Here is a 24,194-nt window from a genome sequence, read left to right on the forward strand (position 1 = left end):
TTATAAATTAATCAATAATCTTGCCCAAAACTAAGTATAAGAAAGAAGCTAACCAAGTATGCAGCGTACTGAAACCAGCTTTCATTCACCTTCGAGGCATTTTGCCAAACCCTATAACTTTCAGCTTGCACTTACAAGGTGTAATGGGACCCAAGGTACAAGCGGCAAAGTCCAGGTATTACCCAAGAGAATAGCAAGGAAAACTGTTTCTTAACTTTGGTGCTAAGTGCCAAGAAGGACATGGGGGGCTATGATAGCAATAAAAGAGTAACTCCTCTGATATTCATAACCACAAGCTGACGCTCACTAGGTTATGGTTTAAAAAGCTTCATACGGGGTCACCTGGGTGGCTCAGTTGGTTGAGCGTCCAACTTCGACTCAGGTCATGATCTCACAGTTCATGAGTTCGAGTCTCACGTCGGGCTCTGTGCTGACGGCTAGCTCAGAACCTGGAGCCTGCATCAGATTCTGTGTCTCCCTCTCTCTCTGACCCTCCCTGCTCACACTCTCTTTCTCTCTCAGAAATAAACTTAAAAAAAAAAAAATTAAAAAATTTTTTAAATAAAAAGCTTCATACTTAAAATTTTCTTAAGGGTAGTCCTAGAATGGTAATGTCGCCACCCATCCATCCTTGAGAAAAGCAAATGCAAATCCTCTCTGGGAAATCAACCTTTGTTCTAGGCCTAGAAGAATTTCCACAGGTAAGATTCCAAAATAAATAAATTCACAATAGAAAATCACAAAACCCAGAAGGAGGGAGGGAAAAAGGTCACAAAACATAGAAGAAAACAAGCCACTCAGAATAAGATACAGTTGAAACATCAGCTGGCAGAATCAAAACCTCCAAGACTTCCAAATATGGTAACTACTAGACACTTTTCTCTACTGATTTAACTACTACTATATTTCAATTACCTGTATGAATCTCAAATCTATGTATAGCAGGGATCAATCTCCTAATCTCCAAACATAAATATCTAATAACATTCCATCCTTGAAACCCAAATCTGTCATTTCCAAAACAAAATTCATCATCTTTCTTTAATGTATTTCCTATCATAAAATGATACAATCCTTTTATCTAAGAATGGCATCCAGCCTAACTCCTTTCTTTGCCTTTGTTAGAGCAGAACACTTCTTTCCAACTCTTGATTCCTATGAGGAATGACTGACTTCTCTAAACACTCCTGTTCTACTAGCCCACTACTCACCAAAGAGGTAAGTGACTTGGTTACTAGCTAGGTAGAGGTAACTCCAGGACTCTACATTCAAGACTCTACAGGCAGTGCTCTGGGTGTACCCACTCTGCTGACCCCAACAATCTAGATACCAGGTTAGCTATTCCATGGTCTAGATTAGGTAGATGAGGATAGAGAATGTGGAAAGTGAGCTTTTAAATCTGAACCACATTCTACAATATTCAACAATATCAGCTTTAGCAAAAACAAAGCTAACTCCTCAAAGAGTTACCATATGTATGTATGTGTGTATGTCTATATTAAAAATCCTCTTGGGAACAGATGGATGGACACACACACACACAGGTGTGTGCATATCCCAAAAGAATTTAAAACATGTTCACAAAAACTTGCACACAAATGTTCATTGCAGTATTATTTATAATAGCAAAAAAAAAAAAAAAACAGAAATAAAACAAATGCTCAGCTGATGAATGGATAAACAAAATGTGGCAAATCTACACAATATCCATATAATATATGATATTATTCAGCCATAAAAAGGAATGACGGTCTGTTACATGCTACAACATAGACAACCTTATGCTAAGTGAGAGAAGTCAGACACAAAAGGCCACATATTTGGAAAGCAGAATTAGTAGTGACCATAAATGGGGGGATGCAGATGGACTGCTACCAGGTTTTTTGTTTTTTGGGTTTTTTTTTTTTTTTGGAATGATGAAAGTATTCTGGCACTAGACAGCAGCAACAGTTGTACAAAACTAGCACAAAATTAGTAAAATAATAATAATAACAACACCTAATTTTAAAAGCACTAATATTTCATTTTTTCAACTGCCTGTTCTTGTTTAAACTCCTCAGTTCAGAAATCAGCCAAGGGAAAAGAATCTTATATTCTGAGTCCCCCAAGCATCAACACCTTTAGGATCCCCAATTAGTTACCATTTACCACCAACTCTAGCTCCTAGATATCTTTCTAATCTGCTCTAGCCTTCCTTTCAGTTTTCTCCATTTTTAATCCAGATAACTACTCCTAAATGGTGAATCCCAGGCTGGGGTTTTGCCAATCTTCTCCCTACCCAGCAAATGATCAGCAACATGGAAATCTCACAAAAGGCAGCTAAGGTTCACAGTTCAGTCAAGAAAGTCTCAGTGTCCTCTGAATTACAAGCTCATATTTCTGAAGCCAACGACAGCTGAATAATTATATTAACTAATTCAATTACATCCCTAATTTATACAGCTTAAGGTGGTGTCAAAGTACCTAGAATTTTCTCCAAATGCTTTAAAACCCAACATGGAAGAAAATCTGTGCAGAATGACTGCAGACTGGTAGTAAAAAAACAGTCATTTCACTGAATATACTCCAGTAGAAGCTACTGTACTATATACCATTAGCAACACAAAAGTATGGAATTCCTTTTTAACATAAGCAGTCTTCAAGTGTATATTAAATTGAGTTACAGGGGCATTTGCCTGGCTCAGTCAGTACAGCATGTGTGACTCTTGATTTTGGGGTCATGAATTCAGTGGGCACAGAGATTACTTAAAAAATTTTTAATGTTTATTTTTGAGACAGAGTGCGAGCAGGGGAGGGGCAGAGAGAGAAGGAGACACGGAATCTGAAGCAGGCTCCAAGCTGTCAGCAAAGAGCCCGACATGGGGCTCAAACTCATGAATCATGAGATCATGACCTGAGCTGAAATCTGACGCTTAACCGACTGAGCCACCCAGGCACCCCAATTTTTTTTAATAAAATAAACTAAGTTACAAACTATTTACACTTAGGAAGCAAATGTTTAACAAAATAAGAGCAGTATAATAATGCATTATGTGGGAGCAGGAGGTGAAATGGGACTAAGTATTTTGAACAAGCTCCCAAATAATTATCTTAATTCTTATTCTCCTTCCTCCCACTGACACAAGGATAGAATGCCTTATAGTTTACAAAGAACGTAACAACATTCATGACCTTGAGTCAAGACCCAGATTGGAATCCCAATTATGGCCTTAGGTATACTGTTAACTTCTCTAAGGCTTAGTTTCCTCATCTCCACAAAAGAGAAGATTCATGTAACAGTTCCTGTGAGCATAGCTTGAATGAAAGCATTGGCATAACATTAGAAGAAAGAATTAAAAGTCTGCTCAAAATAAATGCTACAGCACTAGAGGTAAGAGACTATTCCTTCTTTTTTTCCTCACTTCCTAGCTCAGACCTATCTTTCAAAAGATATCAAAGTATAAAATTCACTAGCATCCATGAAGGAACAACCCCTTTGACTCATGTTACTTAACTGAGCACTGTGACTTGTTATACCATTAGTCACAGGTAATTATTAAAGCAAAGAAATAACCTGTCTTAATCAGCCTCAAGAGAAGAAATGTGCCAGAGGAAGGAGTAAAGGGACAAGAATCCTGCTGAGTAGCAATCAGCTGCTCATCTCTACTCCACCAGCTAAACCTAAAGGCAGTGGCACAGCTTGAGCTAAAAAAGTGAGATCTGAGTCCTATGCTCTCAGAGAGCAATTAAAATCATGTGAGAATGATCAATTCACCACGGGAGCATTAAAGGAAAACGAGACACCAAACTTAACTTTGAAAAACTCTAATAGATAATTAAGAGAAAAGGAACTAATTCAAAAAAAAAAAAAAGAAAGAAAGAAAGCCAATCACTTAATGGTTGCAAGTGATTTAAAGCACAGAAAGGCAATAATGTTATTACATGTCAATTAAGATGGACATACACAGAAAACATTGGCTTTTAACAAAGTATCATTAATACTATAGAGGGTGGGTTTTATGGCCTAGTGAAAGCAAAAAAAGAGACTACAAAAGGGTTAAGAATTAGGAGACAGAAATACAAGTTTAGCCACAAATTGTATAATATGAAAGTAAATGGGGGCACCTGGGTGGCTTAGTCGGTTAAGCGTCCGACTTTCACTTAGGTCATGATCTCACAGTTCGTGGGTTCGAGCCCCGCGTCGGGCTCTGTGCTGACTGCCAGCTCAGAGCCTGGAGCCTGTTTCAGTCTGTGACTCCCTCTCTCTCTGACCCTCCCCTGCTCACACTGTCTCTCTCTCTCTCTCCTAGAAATAAATAAAAACATTTAAAAAAAAAAAAAAGAAAGTAAATGGAAAGCACAGTAAGGTCAAGAAGAGTAAAGAACAGACTAATAAATCAGGAAGGGTGAAGAGTATGTCAGATGTTCATCACACTGTATCCCCCCATTACCCTGTCTTGGAGCCTACTTGGAATTCTTTCTCTCCCTCCGCCCCCTCCCCCGTTCATGTGCGTGCGTGCATGCATATTCTCTCTCTCTCTCTCTCTCTCTCTCTCTCAAATAAAAAAAGATCTGAATGAAAATTCACCAGACCTTTTAACTGCTGTCTTTGTATCCATCAAATACTTCTCCCTACTTCAAGGCACGTAAATTTAGGACCAATCCTCAGTAAGAACAAGTATCCAGAATATAGAAGAACTTTAAAACTCAATAATAAAAAGATAACCCAATCTAAAAATAGGCAAAGATCTGGATATACAGCTCATCTGTAGAGCATCTGACTGCAAAATATGGCTAAGATCAGTGCAGTGACTGGGTGGCTCAGTCAGTTGAGCATCCAACTCTTGATTTCGGCTCAGGTCATGAATCCAGGGATGTGAGATCACGTTTCCTGTCAGGCTCCACACTCAGTGTGAAACATGCTTAAGATTCTCTCTCCCTCTCTCCCTTCCTCCCTCCCTCTCTTTCTCTCCCTCTTTCCCTCCCTCTCTCCCTCTCCCTCTCCCTCCCTCTCTCTCTCTCCCACCCTTTCTGCCCCTCTCCCCCACTCATCCACGCTAAAATAAACAAACAGCATTTTAAAAAATAACCAAATATAAAAGTTACAAAGATCTACAAATGTCCAATAAGCACATGAAAAGATTAGTCATCAAGGAAATGCAAATCAAAACCACAATGAAATACCACTTCACACCCACTAGGATAACTATAATAAAAAAAAAAAAAAAAGACAATAGCAAGTGTTGCAAAGACATGGAGAAAATGAAACTTAAATATTAGTAGTGAAAATGTAAAATAGTGCAATCACTTCAGAAAACAGTTTGGCAGTTAACTGAAAAGTTAAACACAAAATTACCATATGACACATCCATTCCACTCCTAAGATACAGAGTGTAAAAATGAAAACACACATTCACAGAAAAATCTGTATACAAATGTTCTTAGCACCATTAAATCATAATAGCAAAAAAGTGAAAACAATCCATATGCCCATCAGCTAATAAACTGGGCAAATAAAATGTGCTATATATCCATACAGTGGAACAGTTGGCAATAAAAAGGAATGATACATGCTACACGTATAAGCCTCAAAAACATGCTAAGAAACCAGTCACAAGACTATATGACTCTATTTCCGTCAACAAGCAAATTTATGTTAGACTATGGATTAGCAGTTACATTAAATTAGATTAGTAGTTTCTCAGGGAGCCTGGGTGGCTCAGTTGGTTAAGCATCCAACTTTGGCTCAGGTCTTGATCTCGCAGTTTATGAGTTCTAGCCCCATGTTGAGCTCTGTGCTGACAGCTCAGAGCCTGGAGCCTGTTTCAGATTCTGTGTCTCCCTCTCTCTCTGCCCCTCCCCTGCTCATGCACTCTCTCCCTCTCAAACGATAAACATTTTTAAAACTTTAAATTAGATTAGTAGTTTCTCAGGGTTGAGGGGTAGGTGAGTAAAAGACACTGGCTGGGTATTGGGTTTCTTTCAGAGGAGAGGAAAATGTTCTAAAATTAGATTACAGTGATAGTTACACAACTCTGAATATATTAAAAAACACTGAATTTCAGACTTCAAATAGGTGAACTGTTCAATATATGAATTCTACCTCTATAAAGCTTTTTTAAAAAATGAGTTTAGAACTCCATCACATGCAAATGTTCTTTTTCTGTTAAGTTCCTGCTTCCCTCGATAGTACCACAGGAGCCACCTCAATCTCCCAAACTAGAACAGAAAGGGGAGAGTAAAAGTAATGACTTCACCAGAAAGCAACACTACAATAGCCATTATTTTCAAATCTATAACCCCCTGAACCATTAGTGGTTCCGGAAAGTTTGTTTTCTGGTGGGCTCTACTGTTTCCAAACCATACTACATATTGCTTAAACATGTTTAATGAAGATACACTTATAACTCATAAAAATATGTTTTATATTAAATTCTACAGAAAATCATTCTATTAGTATCTACAAATCAAGTACTTAGGTTACACCTCTCTTCTCCTAAAACAAAATCAAGGCCAGGTCCTGTTATTCTCTAATAACAGAAGATTAAAAATGCATGCCAACCAACAATCAGCATTAGCTTTTAAAACTATTTTAAGACTAAGAAGTCTGAACTCTCTCTTTCCCCACCATAGTTTAGGTCTGGTGTCAAACAGGTGGTAAATGTGGGGGAGAGGAGTTTCTTGGCCAAACATCACAGAGCTATAGCTTCTTCCAAACACCAAACCTTACTTCCTGCAATTTATGTAAACAGATCACAGGCCACCCTCTTCAAACCAAATCATAACCCAAGCAAGTAACACAGGATTCTATTTCTGGGTCTGTCATTAACTTACTGGATACTCCTGAAGCTTCAATTGCTCTACTTTGCTCAATAACTTAATCACAATTTCCGGTCTCAAATCAAATTATGTGATCTAATAAAAAACTTTTTCCCAATTTATAGATTTGGTTTTATGAAAATGACAAAAGCATATGATATTAAATCGTGTTACATGGTTAAGCCATTTTTATCAAAATACATGAAATATGAAAAATTCAAAAGATTGTTCAGTCTAAAAATGTTGAGCCTTTCTATTTTAAATTCTTAAAGGTATTCACTAAACAGAGAGAGAATAAGCTTTCAGAGGGCTGAAGCATTTTGAGGCTTTAAATTTAAACTCAGTTATATTTAGAAAGCCAAGATGCCATCTCTCTGGATCCTGTATCTTTATCTTGGGCATTTGATTCATGTGCTTTGCCTGGTGTAATTCAAAGCAAGAGATCCTACCATATGCCTAAAAAGTAAACATATCAGAATGTACTGATTACCAGAGGAATGTCCTACTGTACTGCAAATGAAAAGATGGGAAGCTATAGTCTCCCACTGCTAGAGCTGTTTAACAAAATAAAAATTACCTGTCTGGTCCTCAAAGCCAGCCTACAAACCACTTGATGAGAACCAATTCTATTCCCATTCCTGAAAATCCTGACTCAAGAGTTTATGGTGAAACCTAGGAAATCTATTACATAAAAGTATGCCAGGCAATTCTGATGTACAGCTTAATTCAGGAACTAGTGGTTTCGGACAAGGATAGCAGAAAGGATTCATATCATTTACCAATTATGCTCAATTGTGCTCAATAGGTAATAGCTACCTGAAGTGCTACACCAAGAAGGTCATGCCTAAAAGCAACCTGAAATTAGTAGTTTGGCACATATATAGTGATGGGGCCACATGCAAACCATCTGTCATCTGTGATTACAACTAGTAGAATGGGTTTTATTATTTTTTTTTATGGATGCTTTTGGGGTACAAGAAGAAGAGACTTAGATCTGATTTACTTTTAACTGGCAGAAGCTCTGGCTGATTCCGGGAGGGTAAGAATCAGCAATAGGCTCACTGGCATATGTATCAGTACTCTCTAAAAGTACTTATTAAGCTTCCCAGTATTATACAAAAAAGGAAAATAAGTTTCTACTCTCAAAATATCAATAATCTTCCGTGAGAAATGAAAATCCTACAGTTATATAAATTTGGTTCAGGAAAAAAAAAAGGGGGGGGGGAGGTTGTGCCCTGGGGAGTTCCACTTCAGGCAAAGGTGGAAGCTGGTAGAACACAGAGTACCACACAAAAACACTGTAATTTGGACTGATTCAAGAGAGAATCAACTGTAGGTTCCTCATCAGTACATGACTAAATTAACACGTTAAGATTCCACTGGCAGCATTTTCCAGGGGAAAAAAACAAAAATGGGGGTGGGGGGAGGCTGTATAATCAAGGCATGACCCACTGGAAGGCAAATAATCTGCGCTGTATTGTTTTGTACACATCTGTCTCCAACATTGGACTGCTGGCTCCTAGGGGGCCAGGTATATACCAAACTAACCTTTCTATGTCCCACAATGCTTAGTCATGTTTTGTACATAATACTCTAAAAATGTCTAAATTAGTGTAAAGAAGGACAACTCTTACAGATATTTCAAAAAGAACAGTAAAAGAACTTGGTACAGAGACATGAAGGGTCAAAAAGAGTGGACAGAGTGAAATTATGCCAAAAAGTAAGGGAAGGGGGAATATGTTGGATTAAGAGAGAAAATAAACATAATAACCAAATGTAACGTGTAGACATTGTCTGGGTACTGATTCAATTAAAAACCAACTGTAAAAAGACATTTTTAAACAATTGAAAATATTTTATTATAAACTGGATATTAGAGGACACCAGGAAATATTGTCAACTTTGTTATACACTATGGCATGTGGTTATGTGCCAAGATGTCTTTAAGAGATGTACACTAAAGTGTACAGAGGCGAAAAGACAATGTCTATGATTTTCTTTAAAATATTTAGGCAAAAAAAGAAAAAGACAGTTGAGGTATGTGTAACACATATGGTCAAATCTGTGATGGATAAATAGGGATTCATTATGTATTATCTACTTTTGCATATACTCAGAAATGCAGTTGTTGGACTTTCCTGCTACTTGATCAACTCTGGCACTGCACAATTAATTCTTTTTCTTTTCTTAGATTTCAGGAAGCTTAAGAATGACTAGTACTTCTGAAGAAAACAGCCTAGACTCACTCAGCAGAAAACAGGCATTCATTTGTTAGCCCTACTAATAGGAATCTCTCTGAATCTACTCAAAGAACTTCTTGTAAATTAATATGAGAACTGAATATGAGCCAAGAGAGTGACTCAGCTGCTAAAAAGAAACAAAATACAATCTTAAACTTCATTAAAAGAATAGTATCCAGATCAAGGAGCATAGCAGTCCCATGCCTCTTCACTGGTTAGTTCACAACTGGAGTATTGTGCTTTGTTGTGAGCACCAAATTTTAAGAACACTTACAAGCTAGAACGCTTGCAGGGACAGATATCAGACCAGTGAGGAGTTTAGAAGCCAAATGTCAAATGCAGCATAAATGAAAAAACTAGGTGTGTTTAGGGTAAAGAAGAAAACACTTCTCAGTCTTCCATGTTCCCTCAACATAGAGACCCCCAGCTTAGTATTTTCCAGAGGATTTCCAGAGTTGTTAATAGGCATTCCACTGTCAGATAAGTTTATCAGATAAAAAATATTTATCTTAAACGTATCAAAATGTTCAATATCCTCAAGTCCTTTGTGATTCTTCAAGAAGGATGTCCAGTATTTCCCAAATGTGAACATCCATTCATACAACAAAAATTCACCAAGCCCCAATTATTTGCCAAGCACACCTCCAAGGGCTGAGGACACAATGAACATTTTGAATATTCTGGAGCATACTTTGTGAAACAGCCAACCTAGGCCTCTTGATACTCTTCTAACTTCCATTGTGCTTCCGTTATCTCTAGATTTTTTTTCATTATGCTGTCAGCCTAGAAGGTCCATCACAAATCTTGATTCAAACATGATCTCCAACACGAAGCTTTTCTGACCATAAGCAAAAACTCTCTTCAACAAGCCAATGGCTCTTTCTCTGTATCCGTTCTTTGTGAACAGACTATGCTTCTTAATTACCTTCAGATCTCTCATCATGCCCAGGACAGTGCCCTGCATGCACAGGTGTTCAAGAAATATATGCTGGGGAGCCTGGGTGGCTCAGCCGGCTGAGCATCCAACTTCGGCTCAGGTCGTGATCTCACGGCTTGTGAGTTCAAGCCCTATGTCGGGCTCTGTGCTGACAGCTGAGAGCCTAGAGCCTGCTTTGGATTCCATGTCTCCCCCACCCTCTCTCTCTGCCCTCCTCTGCTCTCTCTCAAAATAAACATTAAAAAAAATTTTTTTTAAAAAGATCAGTTACTTCTGACTGGAAGAACTATGGTTTAAACAAAAAAAAGAAATATTTGCCGAATGAATAATCATTAAAATAGTTGAAGGATTATCTTGTTAAAGAAAGCAAACTAGGTCTCTTCTGTTCCACAACGGACTAGGAAAGAGATGAAGTTAAAGGAAATTTTGCCTCAATTAGAGCTAACAACAATCTACCTTACAGGTATCAGTGACTACAGGCGTTCTAAAGGTAGCCAAATGACTATGTATCAAGTGCTTTAGTGGAAATCTCACTGGCCTGAATGATTAATTCTTAAGATTCTAAGAACTACTGTATTTCTCGTCTCACTATAGTAGACAAAAGGAAACTTTTAATATCATGTATTTGTATCAATATTAAAATTCTTAAAATTGAGTTTAAATATACTTTCATTTACTGCTATTGTGAATATATAATGATGCCTGTTATGTGTCATTTACAGTGCGAAGTATAGAGGATAAATAACAAAAAGACACTGTCTCCATCCTAGAAGAGTCAATACAAGGTTGCTCCCAAAGCAAGTATGAATGCCTAGGTCATTTACCTCAATAAGAAATGTTCCTTAGATGAGGAAATTCTTTACATAAATGATTTTCAATATTTTGCAGGTAGAGAAATAACCATGAAGCCACTAGCTCTTCTTAAAGCCATCTAATGACACCACTACATACATAAGTTCTTCAGAAAACAAAGCGAGCCATTCTGCCTTTTTAGTTAAAAACCAGAAAACAGAAGAAATTCCAGGATACCTCCATATGCCAAGGCTTATCTCTGCAACATCACTCCTAAACTAAAAGCTGTAGTCTTTGCTGGCAAGGACCCTTTTACTTGTGTCCCCAGCATTCAGTACATTCCCCAAGACACAGCAGATGGTATTAAATGACCAAACAAGTAAGAGAAATTAATGTCCCTGGATGAAAACAATACCTTAAAGAAGCACTAATAAGTGGCTTTCTTATTAGAAACCTGCCAACAATACGGTAGCAGAGAAGTAGATCTTAAGTCTAGTTTTCATTATAAATCAAAGTGCTATTTTGGGGTCACTTATGATAAGTAATTACTGTAAGTAAACCTAAGGTCTTGGTTGCTTCTAGGGAACTAAAATTAATTCCTTAATCAGCAGATCTAAATGACCAAATTCTAATGCAAAGAAAAACCTCAACACTTAATACACCCTCAACTTGACCCATAGATTATAATCAAATAATTTATTATAAAACTGATTAACATAACTGCCTAAAAAGGAAAATACTTTGTGTCTCCTTCTCAGGCCCTCCCTCGCTCACATGGTCTCTCTCTCTCTCTACCCCTCCCCCACTCGAGCTCGGTCTCTCAAAAACAAAATGCTATAAAAATTTTTTAATTAAAAAAAGCAAAATACTTTGATAACACCAAATGTTTAAACTGCTCTTCAAAAGCATTATGATTCACATTTTTCTAAGTTCTCATATGAACCATAAAAATCATACTTATTTCTTCTGATTATAAAAATGGTATGACCCCACTGTAGAGAACTTAGAAAATATAAACAGGTTCAAAGAAGAAAATAAGGACTACCCATTGTGATGGTTTCTTTCAGTCTTTTTTTCTATTCAGTTATAACTTCTTTATATACTATCACTCTTCCTACCCGCTGGGCAAGAAACAATATCCTAACTATGAGAGTAACCCAAGCAGCCACATCAGATTCATGTTCCAGGTACAATTTCTTAATGTCTAAATTTTACAGATGTGTACTTCCATAAAATAAGACCAAATATGCTATTTAGTAATTTTTTTTAATTTATTTATTTTGAGATGGGGTGTGTACGCACAGGTGGGGGAGGGGCAGAGAGAAGAGAGAAAGAGAAAATATCCCAATCAAGCTCCGCACTGTCAGCAGAGAGCCTGACACTGGAATCGATCTCACAAACCATGAGACCATGACCTGAGCAGACTTCAAAAATCAGATGCTTAATCTACTGAGCCACCCTGGCACCTCACTATTTTGTAATTCTTAAAAGTGTCCCTTTTGATTCTATCTCCTTCTTGCCTCCAGAATTCCACAAAGAAAGAAGACTTAAGTAAAAATACATCCAATGACTGAAAATGGACCCAAAGTTAACAAGGGAAGAAGGTGTTCTCAATAGTTTTATGTTCCCTCCCATTATTAATCACAAGACAAGTTCTGCTCCAAGTAGCCCAGGTCCTTTGGGGTCCATAACCTTTAAGTTCTATCTCAAAAATCCAAAGTATGTTCTTCCTAAAACTTTCTCAGTCTTCTACTAAAGAGTACAAGACCAGAAACAGAATGCAGGATCTGGGTTCCAGTCTCTTCTCTACTAAATAACTGGAGTAAAACTAAGTCTTAGCTTGTATCTCATTTTCTCCATTTGTCAATAAGCATATTACTTGCCCTACCTCTATTATTGGGCTGTTGGGAGGTTCCAAAATCCACGCTTTTCAAAAAGTATTATTCAAATGTAAGATGGATATTTTTCCAAAACACCCATCCTCTATAATAAACAATATAAAACATGATTTCCCCTGTCATGTTATTTACATGGGGGTACAATACCATCAACAGCTCCTTACAGAGGGTAGGCAGGTGAAGCATGTCCTAGATTCACAAACCCAACCACACCAGCAGAAACTGAATCCACATATTATTTATCTCCCACCCATATGCTCCTGACTAGAGCATATTTGACTACTGTTTGTTTCCCAAAGTTCTACACCCAAACCATAGAAACTTTAGTCATTTTTAACAATTTAATAAGTACCCATGTACCATCAACTAAAATCAAAGATCTTAATAACTTATTTTTACCATATTACACTCCCTTCTCAATCCCATCTCTCTGTAAACAAACAGAATTTCAAATTATTAGCGAGTTCTAGCGGTCTGCCTCTCTCACCCATTCCTCTAATAAATCTGTCAACATACAGTAAGGACAAGTGTCAACTTTAAGAAAAATTACAATTCCAATTTCTGAGATCTTCAATACGGTAACATCAGCACTACACCAACCCAATCAGTCTTATTTCCTTGATATCACTATACCACTTCTAGGTAGGTGAATTCAGTTACGGCTTTTAGCTGTACTGAAAATGAAATGTACTGAAATATAGTGAAAATGTTATATTACAGATGAAAAGTTTAGTGGGCAGTCTCCTTCAAACACAGGATCAACTCTTCAGTGACCCTCTTCCATATGTGACTTAACTCTTCATAACCCTCTCTATATAGGAAGATAATGAAAAAATAGCCAGTGCTGCGCCTACAGTTTGAATGTTTGTGTACCCCCTAAAATTCACATGTTGAAATCCTAACCCCCAAAAATGATGGTAGTAGGACATGGGTCTTTGGGAGGTGCTTAGGTCATGAGAGTAGAACCTTCATGAATAGGATTAGTGTCTTATTAAAGAGGCTCCAGAGGGATCCCCTGCACCTTCCACGATGGTTAAGGTGCCAGCTATGAACCAGGAAGGGGGTCTTTACCAGAAGGCAACCATGATGGTGTGCCTTGATCTTAGACTTTCCAGCCTCCAGAATTGCAAGCAATTAACTTGTTACTTATAAACTATGCAGTCTGTGGTATTTTGTTATAGCCATCCAAACATGTTGACTAAGACAACCAACATGCAAAGTTCATAGAGACTCTTTCTAAACACTCCCACACAAGGACTTTCCCTACCACCAAACTGTTAGCATTTCAACTCCAGAAGAAAGTTCTCTAAGATTATGTTCCAACAGTAGTTCCTCTTACTACATTCCATAAGCGTGAGTCCATTACAAACTACTTCACCCATTGTTGATGGGAAATAAGTCAGACAGGTCAGTGTCGATGCAGGTCTGATTAGGCTAAAACGAAAGCACTTCAGATTTATGGTAAAAATTCTTAAAGCAACCAGAGTGGTTTAGTTAATTATTAAAAGTAGGCTTATTAAATGTGTCAAAGTAAGAGTTCTTATTGAAGATGGTCCTAATTACATTATATTCTTATTTATCCTATATTTTATCTTGTTACAGTGCTGAAGTGTGACACCATATAGGAGTCTCATTTGCTTTCTGTTTCAGTTGCTTTGTTTCAATTCTATAGAAAAGTAATAACCATTTTGAAAGACATCACATTCTCAGATTATCAGTTGACATGTCAAGCAGAATAGCAGCCAAAGGTACCTAACTATAAAAGGTTACTTAAAATAAGCAGAATGCCATTGTTATAAATATAAATACAACATCTGGTTCCATATAACAAAGCTATTTCCATATCCCAACAGATGGCCCACAGTAATAATGCTTTGCTGATCTGGTTATAACAAATTATATTAAATCCAAAATCCTGTATAGCAGATGCCTTTTCCCATTTCAGTATAAGTCAATCTCTTTAACCAAAACACTGTGCTTTGGTTCTTGTGATTTGTGCACTAAAATCCAATTACACCAATTAAGATGGTCAAATTTTTTTTGACAGTTGTTATAAAATGTCACTGTTGTGTTCTCTGAGTTTTGGAGTTAAAGAGGGTAGTGTACCTCTATCTAGGACTGAAACATTAACTGCTGAAAATGGAAAACAAAAATTTCAGTTATAGGAATGCCAAGGAGAGGTAAAAGTGAGTTTTTGCTGTCTTAAGCCAAGGTTTCTGAACAGTAATAATGTGGAAAGTTAAGTGACTAACAAAGCCAACAGGGAAGAGCAATAAAAATAATGCAATTTCTGAGCTGAGAGGCTATTAGCAAGGAGAAACAAAAAATGTACCTGAAAGCACAACCATGTAACCCTGTACACTACAGTATTAGGTTCATATTTTTTTTAATGTGGATACAATGTCAACTTTAATTTTGCTGTTTGCTTCCCCAGCATACTCAAAATCCAATCTTCATATTCTCATCATGCCCCCTTATTGAAATATTACCCTCTATTAATTCATATAACACAGTAAGCAGTACAATGTAGTCATTAACAGCCCCAGAGTTCTGAAGATAGACTGCAGGTATTCAAATCCTGCCTCTTTCCATCCCTAGCTATACAACCTTAGGCAAGCTACTTAATTTCTCTGTGTCTGTTTCCTCTCCGTACCTATAAAATTGATAAAAATAAAATCTTTTAGAGTTGTTATGAGAATTATATGAATAATAAGTGTAAAGTACTTAGAACACTTTTGGACCCATAGTAAGGCTTCAGAAAATGTTAGTTATTATTAATATCACTACCACTATCATCATGACACCCACTGATGTCCTTAAGGCAGAAATATGAAATGACTTATCTAAATCACAAACAAGTGATAGAATCTGATAGAAAAACAAAAACAAACCAAAAAAAACTACACACACACACACACACACACGTGTTCATTTTTAAGTCCTGAAGATTAAACATTAAAAATCACTGATTGACTAAGGGGGCTTTCCCAGCCCCTCTAATTATCCAGAAATTCACGTAAGAATCCTTCAAGTTAGAGTAGCAAGAGTAATAGAAATAGCAATGAACATGGACCAAGAAGATCCAATAGCTCCATCACTGACTTAAATGTACAATCTTGGGTAAGATTGTAACTTAACCCTAAACTAAACTTCAAATTGCTCATCTCAAAAAATGTTTTGCCTACATGATAGGACTGGGAATATTGTATGAGAAAATATATAAACCATAAACACTACATGAATGTTCAAGGGCCACGTTTTACTCATTTTTATATCTCTAAGGCCTAGCAGAATGCACAGCAGAGGTTACACTCTAAAAGAGGGATGAAGGGCACCTGGGTGGCTCTGTCAGTTAAGCATCAGACTCTTGATTTCAGCTCAAGTCATGATCTCAAGGTCACTGAGATCAAGCCCTGCACTGGACTCCGTGCTAAGTGTGGAGCCTGCTTGGGATTCATATATTCTCTCTCCCTCCCTCTCTCTCCCTCCTTCCCTCTCCCCATCCCTCCGCTCCTCCTCCAGCTAGGGTGAGTGCTCTCAAAAGAAAGAAAGAGAGAAGAAAAGAAAAGAAAAGAAAAGAAAAGAAAAGAGCCTTAAGAAATTTAAAAAAATAAAATAAAAGGTAAAATTGGCAGGGTGAGGATTAAGATGAAGGGAATGGTTTTTTAAAAGAACAAGGAACTCAAATGTTCAACAGATAAATAAATAAAACGTGGCATGGCCATACAATGAAATATTATTCAGCAATAAAATAGAATGAGATAGTGATACAAACTACAAGATGGATAACCCTTGAAGCATTATGCTAAGTGAAAGAAGCCAGACACAAAAGACCATATGCTGTATGATTCCATTTATATGAAATGTCCAAAACAGGGTACAGACTTCCTTTTTTGGGATGATGAAATGACTAAAGATGATTATGGTGATGGATGAACAACTTGATGAATATACTAAAAACTGTTCAGCCATCTAAACCAGTGAATTATACAGTATGTGAATTCTACCTCAACAAAGCGTTTAAAAAATAAGAAAAAAAAAGTTTGTGAAAACAATTAAAGTATAAAGTCACTGGCGTTAGAACACGCTTGTTTCTTTTTTAAAGGAAAAAAAAAACCCTGAGTTTTCTGATATTTGAGTAGCTCTGACATGTAGACAAGAATGAGACTGGCAGAAGCATTAGGAGAAAATACTTAAAATTACCACACCAGACCATAATGTCTCTATAAATTCTTTGGTGGAAAACAAATCTGACATCTACTCTTAGCCTTCCTTTCGAAATTCTAAGGTTAAAAATTACTTCCTGGTCCTAGTTCAATAGTCTTTTCATCATGATCATTTTTTCTAAACTTCCAGACTACCTTTGATGCCTTCAACCATACTACCTCTCCTCGGCTTCTGTAGCACTAATGTACTTCCTGATTCTTCTCAGAATGTTAACCTGTTAGCCTATATAAAATGACACCCAAAATTCCAAACCTCACAGTTACTTCACTATGATACTACCAACTTCCCATCACTCATCTACCCACCTGTTTCTCACTACCGTCTGTAGCCCCAATCAGTGAACAATCTACATTTTCATCTCTGTTAATCCTATAGCAATGTACTATTCTACCCCATTCTTCATTGTCTTCACTAAGGCTGGGAAACAGTGGTATGGCTCAACCAAAATAATTCCTATGCCATTTCTAAGTGGCTTTGCAACATGGGGTACATTTTTTTCTTCTGAATAGTCCCTGTTTTTCTCATTGTTTTGCTTAACCTAGCCCCCATTTCCAGAGTCAAACAAGCAAGGAGAGAAGACCATCAGGACTGGCAGGAAACTAGCCTGCTACTGAAAAATTCATCGTACGCAATCTAATGCTGTCCATAACCAATCTTAGCTCATTTAACTTCACAGTGATGCTTTCCTGATTTCCTATCAGTCATCATCCCAGGACTCTAGGCTTTTTATCTTTTAATGTTTTATTTGCATTCTTCCCTTTGCCCACAATCACTACTAAGTTCAAATTAATTTTTACTCACACATACATCTTCTTATATATCCTATGCTTTTTCCTTACGATAGTGTAGTTTAATGACTAAACGTAAAAGCTCAAAGATGAGCCTGCCTGGGTTCAAATCGTGATTCTGCAGCTTATTCTATGGGATTTGGGGCAAGTTACTTAACCTCTCCATAACTCAGTTTCTTCACTGGAAAAGCAAGACCTTATTATGAAGACTATGAGTTAAATACACTTAAAGAGCTTAGAATAGTGCCTGGCAAATGGGAAACAATAAATGCTGTCTATTATTTTATTCCCATAATCATTAACATGTCAGAACCTAATCTTATTCCTAAAATTCTCCAAGAGCATTCTAGTCAGTCTCCTCACTCCAGACCATTCAGATAATACAAAAAGCTTCCTCAGGAACGATATGCATGATCTTACTCCTAGTCTTTAGAACCCAATATGGTACCCCATCAAACTAAACCTTATTTCCTTGACAGATTCTCCACAAACACCTACTCACCAATCCTGAACTCATCTGTCACTACTCCTCAACACAGGTTCTCTGTGCCGGTCAACACACTTAGTATCTCTTACAGACCCTGTCACTTCTCCACCTTTGTAAGCACCCTCCTAGAATACATCTTCTCCCCTTTGAAAATTCCTATCTTTTGCAAATCTCACTTATACCTGGAACGTTGGCTGGTCTGTTATTCCAACCAGGAATTGATGTCACTTGGAAATTATGAATGATCTGTTACATGTTGTTTCCCCAAAGAAGTTGAAGCATTTGTAGAGGCCACATATTTTACTCTTTGCATCTCTTCATAGACGACTTCACACATAGCACAGTATTTTGCAGAAGTACACAAATGCTGACTGACTTACTAAAAAACTATGTTTCAGAATGCATCAGAAAAACAGTCTCTATTTTCCACTGCCCCACCCAAACTTAGCATGATGAAAGCAGATTTTATTTTGCATAGGAGAATATACTAACAATTGTACCACATAAAAGGAATACATATATATAAATATAATCAAAGGGAACACACAATGAAAAAACAAATCAAGAAAAAGTGAGAATGCTAGCCATCTTGGAATGTAAAAAATGGCTTCAAAATATTAAGATTCTTTATTTCACCCAAACTAATGAACCAAAGAGAGCCAAAACAAACTCCCTCCAAAAAAATACCTAATGAAAGCATGAGAAAGTCCCCAGTATCACAAAAATCAAGAACAAAATTCACCTCAACTCCAAGACACACAAAAACAAGACAAAAATCCTCAGGTGTACATTAAAAAAAAACAACAACAACAACTAAAAAAGTCAATCATCTCTATATATGCCACCAAAACAGAAACATGAAGGGAGTTACTGCTTTTCTATAAATATTTGCTATGGTCTAGGAGGAATAAAAGGCTTCTCTCACTGCTACTCTACCTACCGGGAGCAATCCGTGGTCACACAAGAGCAAAACACAGGAAGATGGAAACCTTTAACCTGGAAGATACATTAAGGAAAGAAACTACCCAAAACCCATGTTTCAAAACCAGTTTCAGAATACAAAGTAGCGCAAAGATAAGAGAACGAAAAGAAAAGTGAAATAAAAGAGCTCCCACGAAATATCTGACTCAGTGAAAACGATCTATATAGCCCGTTGTAAATAAGAGCTATGGACGTAATACTTTGATGACATGTACTCGTTTCCCTGGGAAGCAAAATGGACGGAAAAAATAAAGTAAATGTCAGGAAAAAAAAAAAAAGACAAAAAAAACGATGCCCACCGGTCTCTAACTCCCTGGCCAGCCCCACTCGGCTCATTCAGGAATCCAACTGAACTGCACAACACAGAAGGGAGAAACCTTTGCCAACCACACACACACACACACACACACACACACACACACAGAACGGCGTAGTGAAAACTATACACCTCCATGCATCGGCAGCTGGAGCACACTCTTAGAGGAAGCAAGAGGGAAAAGAACACGAACAGCTAAAGGGAGAGGAGGAAAGACGTCTCTGAAAACTAAGCCCTGCCATGTCCCCCACTGGTCTCAATTTCAGAGAGTACAAGTCTTGCTTCTCCCAGCTCCCCAAAAGCCGGTCTCGGCAAAGCAGACTGACCCTAACACCTTCCAGGCCATGGGAGGAAATCACAGGGGAAAAACCACCGCGCAAACCTCCCAGCTCACCAGCTGCAAAAAATGGAGGGGGGGGAGGGGGGAGACACCCTACCACGTGGGCAGGATGCAACACACACAGGACAGCAACACGTCCGCATGGAACGGCTGCCCCTGCCCCAAGGCCGGCAGAGGACACGGCGTCAGGATGGGTGGGAATGGAGGCCCCTCGCACGGGCCTCACCCAGAAGGGCACCCCCGAGACGCGACGTATTGGCAGACTCGCCGGCCGAAAAGCACCCCAAGCTTGGAGGGAAGAAGCTGCCATGCCGAGGCAGGGGGTCAACCCAGGCCAGGGGGCAGGTCGCGGAGAGGAGGAGACAGACGGCCGCGGTCCTCGGACTCGGCGCCCCCGAGAACCCCGTCCGGCTCCCCCGGCCCCGCCTGGGGGAGGGGCTGGAGGCGCGGAGCGGCCGCTTCCCGGCTGAGGGGCAGCAGCAGCTGAGGAGAAGCGCCGCGGGGGAGGGAGGGACCCAGCCCTTGCCACCCGCCAGGCCCGGGCCCGGGCCCCCTGCCCCGCCCGCCGCCCGCCCCGCAGCGCGGCCGCGGCCGAGAGAACGGAGAGGGCGTCTCGCGGAGGGCAGCCCCTGCCTCCGTCCCGGGAGATGCCCCAGCCCCGCCTCCTCGCCCGCCGCCCGGGCCCCGCCGCCCGGGCAGCGGACACTCACCTCAGGCTGCGCAGGCCGGTACGGCCCGGCCGAGCCCCCGGCCGCTGCGTGCGTCTCCGCCCCCCGGGAAAGATCCCAACGGCGCCTGGTGCGAGCGGCCGAGGCCCCGAGCAGCGCCGAGAGCGGCGGCAGCAGCGGGAGCAGCCAACATCCGGGGCCGCGCACCCGGAACTACTTCCCGACCCGCTCCCCTCCCGCCCCCGCCGTCGCCCCCGCCTCTCGCGACGTCGCTGCGCCACCGGCACCGCGTCGGCGGCGTCCCCTCCCCTCCGCGGTCACGGCGCGTCCCCGCCCGCGGGATCCCTCCGCTGGGACAAGTAGTGCCCCGGGATGCGGGGGGCTCTGCCTTGGTGCTGCCCGTGTTTTGAGCGGCCGCCAGCTCCAAGTGATGTGGAGGTCTCTACGCCTCAAAGTAGCGACTAGGGAGTGGAGGAGAAGGTTGTGGACAGCAGGGACCTGCGGCCTTAGACCCTGCTCACAGATTTCTCAGGCCCCGTGCTCCGGGGGGTTGGTGCCTTGTGACCTTGCCCCGACCAGGTCCCAGCCACTTCATCGTAGCGACAGGCACCTCAGCCTCTCCGGGGAAACCAGAACCCTTTTCCAACTTTGCACACTGCGAGTTCTGCAGGACCCAAACAAGGGCACCTTGGACCTTCAGCTCACCCTTCATTTTCAAACCTCCCAAGTTCTGGGTTCTAGGCCCATCTCTGCCGAGGCCGCTCCCGGTCCTAGCCTTAGTTTACTTCTTAAAGCAGCTGGCACTCCTAAAGCCCTGCTGATTCTAAAGTAGTTGTTCAGGTTATGGTCCTTGTTATCAACAGGTGGAGCCTATAGAAGGGCAGTTTGGACGACTTGTGAACTTTGGAATTTACCTCTACGTCAATCTTCACTGATTCTTTCTCTAAACTATTAGCACTGCTAATCTGACCTGTAATTTCACACTTAATTACACTCAGACCTCTAATTCGCTGTTGCTTCATTGGGTTAGTCACATATAAAAAAGCAAGTACCCAGCATGCTTTTGAACTCAAGGGTACGTGCTCAATATTTGGATACTCGGATATTTGTTAGATGAATACTAGCTTTATTGGATGAAGGAAATAGGAGAGGCTTGAGTGAATTGGCCCTGGGAACCTTTTTGACATGGTCCGGTAGGGATCAGATAAAGACCTCAAGTGGTTAAAGGGCTGAGTACCCAATTCCTTCAGCAAACACTGAACACCTGCCGTTTGCCGAGTATTCCTAGGCGATGGGGATTCAAAGTACTCCTATGTTCCTTTTCAATTGAAGACTCCAGCAAGATTCTGAAAATAAAAAGATTCATTCATGCGTTTATCCAACAAATATTTGCTAATTACTCATGTTGTCAGACACGATTTTAGTGCTTGAGATGTATCAGCCAACAATAGACAGGGGAGGAAACATATCCCTCCCTTTTGGAGATTTCCTCTATTATGGAGAGAAAGGCGATGAACAGAACAAGAAATTTATTTGGCGTTTTAAAAGCTATTTAGTGCTGTAGGGAAAAATAGACGGCGGTAAGGTATGAAGACAACTGGAGGAGGGTGGGGCTTGGGTTGGTTTTTTTTTTTCCAGCAACAGTCTACTGATCAATAAGATGTTTATTTGTTCAATAAATACTTCAGCCAAACCATGTGTTACGTGCTGGGGCTTTAGTGAACACGCTCAACACAGTTCTAACCTAGTGGACTAGCCAGCTAGTAGGGACCGCATACCAGCTGCTTTCACGTGTCCTCTCATGCAATGCTTTCGCAAGTCTGACAGAAAGGACTCCTCTGCTCATTTTTGCTGCTGATGAAATTGCAGCTCAGGAGAGAATAACCAGCTGGGGAGAAAAACCAGCCAGGATTCAAACCTAATGTCTTCGGAGTCTAATTCCCTTTCTAGCTTCACCTCAGCTTCATCTCTTATTTTTCTGTTTCGTTATACCTTACCTCTTTCATCATGGAAACTCATGTGTTAATCTAGGCAAGTGGCCTTAGGTCTGTATTGGGGCAAAAAGCAGGGGAGGAAAATATATTTAGAGGAGGGAAGGGAAGACTTATCAAAAAATCGAGACACGTGGAGCAAAGTAATACAGGTAGCAAGAGGATTTAGTGGAAGAGAAATGAAGTAGATTCATAATATTCCAATTCTGGTCTTACAGGGTGAGGTTTCAAACAGCCATCAGAAGGAGCCCAATTCCTAAAGTGACTTTAATAAGAAACTTGAGGGGCGCCTGGGTGGCTTAGTCGGTTAAGCGTCCGACTTTCGCTTAGCATGATCTTGCGGTTCGTGGGTTCGAGCCCCGCGTCGGGCTCTGTGCTGACTGCCGGCTCAGAGCCTGGAGCCTGTTTCAGTCTGTGAATCTCAAAAAAACAAAGACCCTCCCCTGTTCACGCTGTCTCTCTCTCTCCTAGAAATAAATAAAAACATTTAAAAAAAGAAACTTGAAAGAGGTGAGGGAGTGAGCCATGCTATTGTCTGGGAATGTCCCAGGCAGAAGGAATAGCTAGTTGAAAGGCCCGGAGGCAGCAGCATTCCTGGAAGTTGTAGAATCTAGGACAACTTGAGCAGGGTGAGCAACTGAGACAGGAATGGGGAGATAAGGTCAGAGTGGGATCTTGTAGGCCATTGTAAGGATCTTGACTAAAATAAAATCAACACAGAGCCTTGAAGGGAGGAGCAATATAAAGTTCATGCTTTCCAAAGTCCATTCTAGCTACTGTGCTAAGAGTAGATGGTGAGTGAACAACATTGGAAGCCAGAGATTCCACTGGTGATGACTTGAACCAGTCTGATAGACCGAGTAGGAAAAATATAATACAGTCTCTATACTTTAAGAACTCACAGTATAGTGGAAAGCAAATAGATTAATCACAATACACTTTGATAAGGGAAATACTATCCTAAAGAAGGGTCTACCCTTGTCAGCTTTCTCGAGAGAGGGTAAATCTCTCTTCTACCAAGTTGCCAAGGGAATTGGAAGTCCCTAGTTCTTTTTTGGACCACTAGGTGAATCCTTGATAACACAGCCAAAATTCATCCTCTTCCCAGCCCTTCAGATCTCAAAACTTACCATCATCTGAGGGACTATAGGCAGAAGTATTCTAAAGAACAGTCTGGGTCATGCAGTTAAGAGTATGGGAAAAGATGGAGCGCCTGGGTGGCACAGTCGGTTGGGCGTCCAACTTCGGCTCAGGTCATGATCTCGCGATCTGTGGATTCAAGCCCTGCACTGGGCTCTGTGCTGACAGCTCAGAGCCTGGAGCCTGCTTCAGATTCTGAGTCTCCCTCTCTCTCTCTGCCCCTTCCCTGTTCATGCTCTCTCTCTCTCTCTGTCTCTCAAAATTAAATAAATGTTAAAAAAAATTTTTTAAAGAATATGGGAAAAGCTGAGATTATCCTTATTTATCAGAGGAAGAAACTGTGGCAAATAGTCACCAGGTTTTAACCTGAGACTCGGGTCAAGATCATCAAACTCCAAAACAGGAAGTCTCTCTGAACCACTTGAGTGGGGTCAGCCAAATGATGGAATAAAGGAATAGAAAGACTTGTGTCTGGACAGCTGCCAGAATGGGGTTGGAGGGCTTGGCGACCAGCAGCCTTTGATAAGGAAAGAAGTGCACGTCCCAGAATGTCAAAGATGGAGGAGCACCCTCCCTTACCCACCGCTCAAA

At 40.2% G+C, this 24,194-nt stretch overlaps 1 protein-coding gene across 3 annotated transcripts in view; it reads right to left on the reverse strand.

Annotated features, from left to right (window-relative positions):
- The window catches only part of FOXJ3 (forkhead box J3), a 141,631-nt gene extending 120,964 nt beyond the window's left edge, over positions 1–20,667 (reverse strand). For 2 of the 3 annotated variants that reach the window (XM_039238653.1, XM_039238651.1), the window contains exon 1: positions 20,515–20,667. The gene's annotated coding sequence lies outside the window, so the exon portion shown is untranslated. Of the gene's footprint in view, positions 1–20,030; positions 20,113–20,514 lie in introns of those variants that run through there. The other variant, XM_039238652.1, reaches the window with a different exon arrangement.
- Positions 20,668–24,194: the final 3,527 nt, after the last annotated feature.

The sequence above is a fragment of the Hyaena hyaena genome, unplaced genomic scaffold, assembly GCF_003009895.1.
Source record: "Hyaena hyaena isolate Hyena2069 unplaced genomic scaffold, ASM300989v1 scaffold_144, whole genome shotgun sequence".
Taxonomy (NCBI): Eukaryota; Metazoa; Chordata; class Mammalia; order Carnivora; family Hyaenidae; genus Hyaena; species Hyaena hyaena.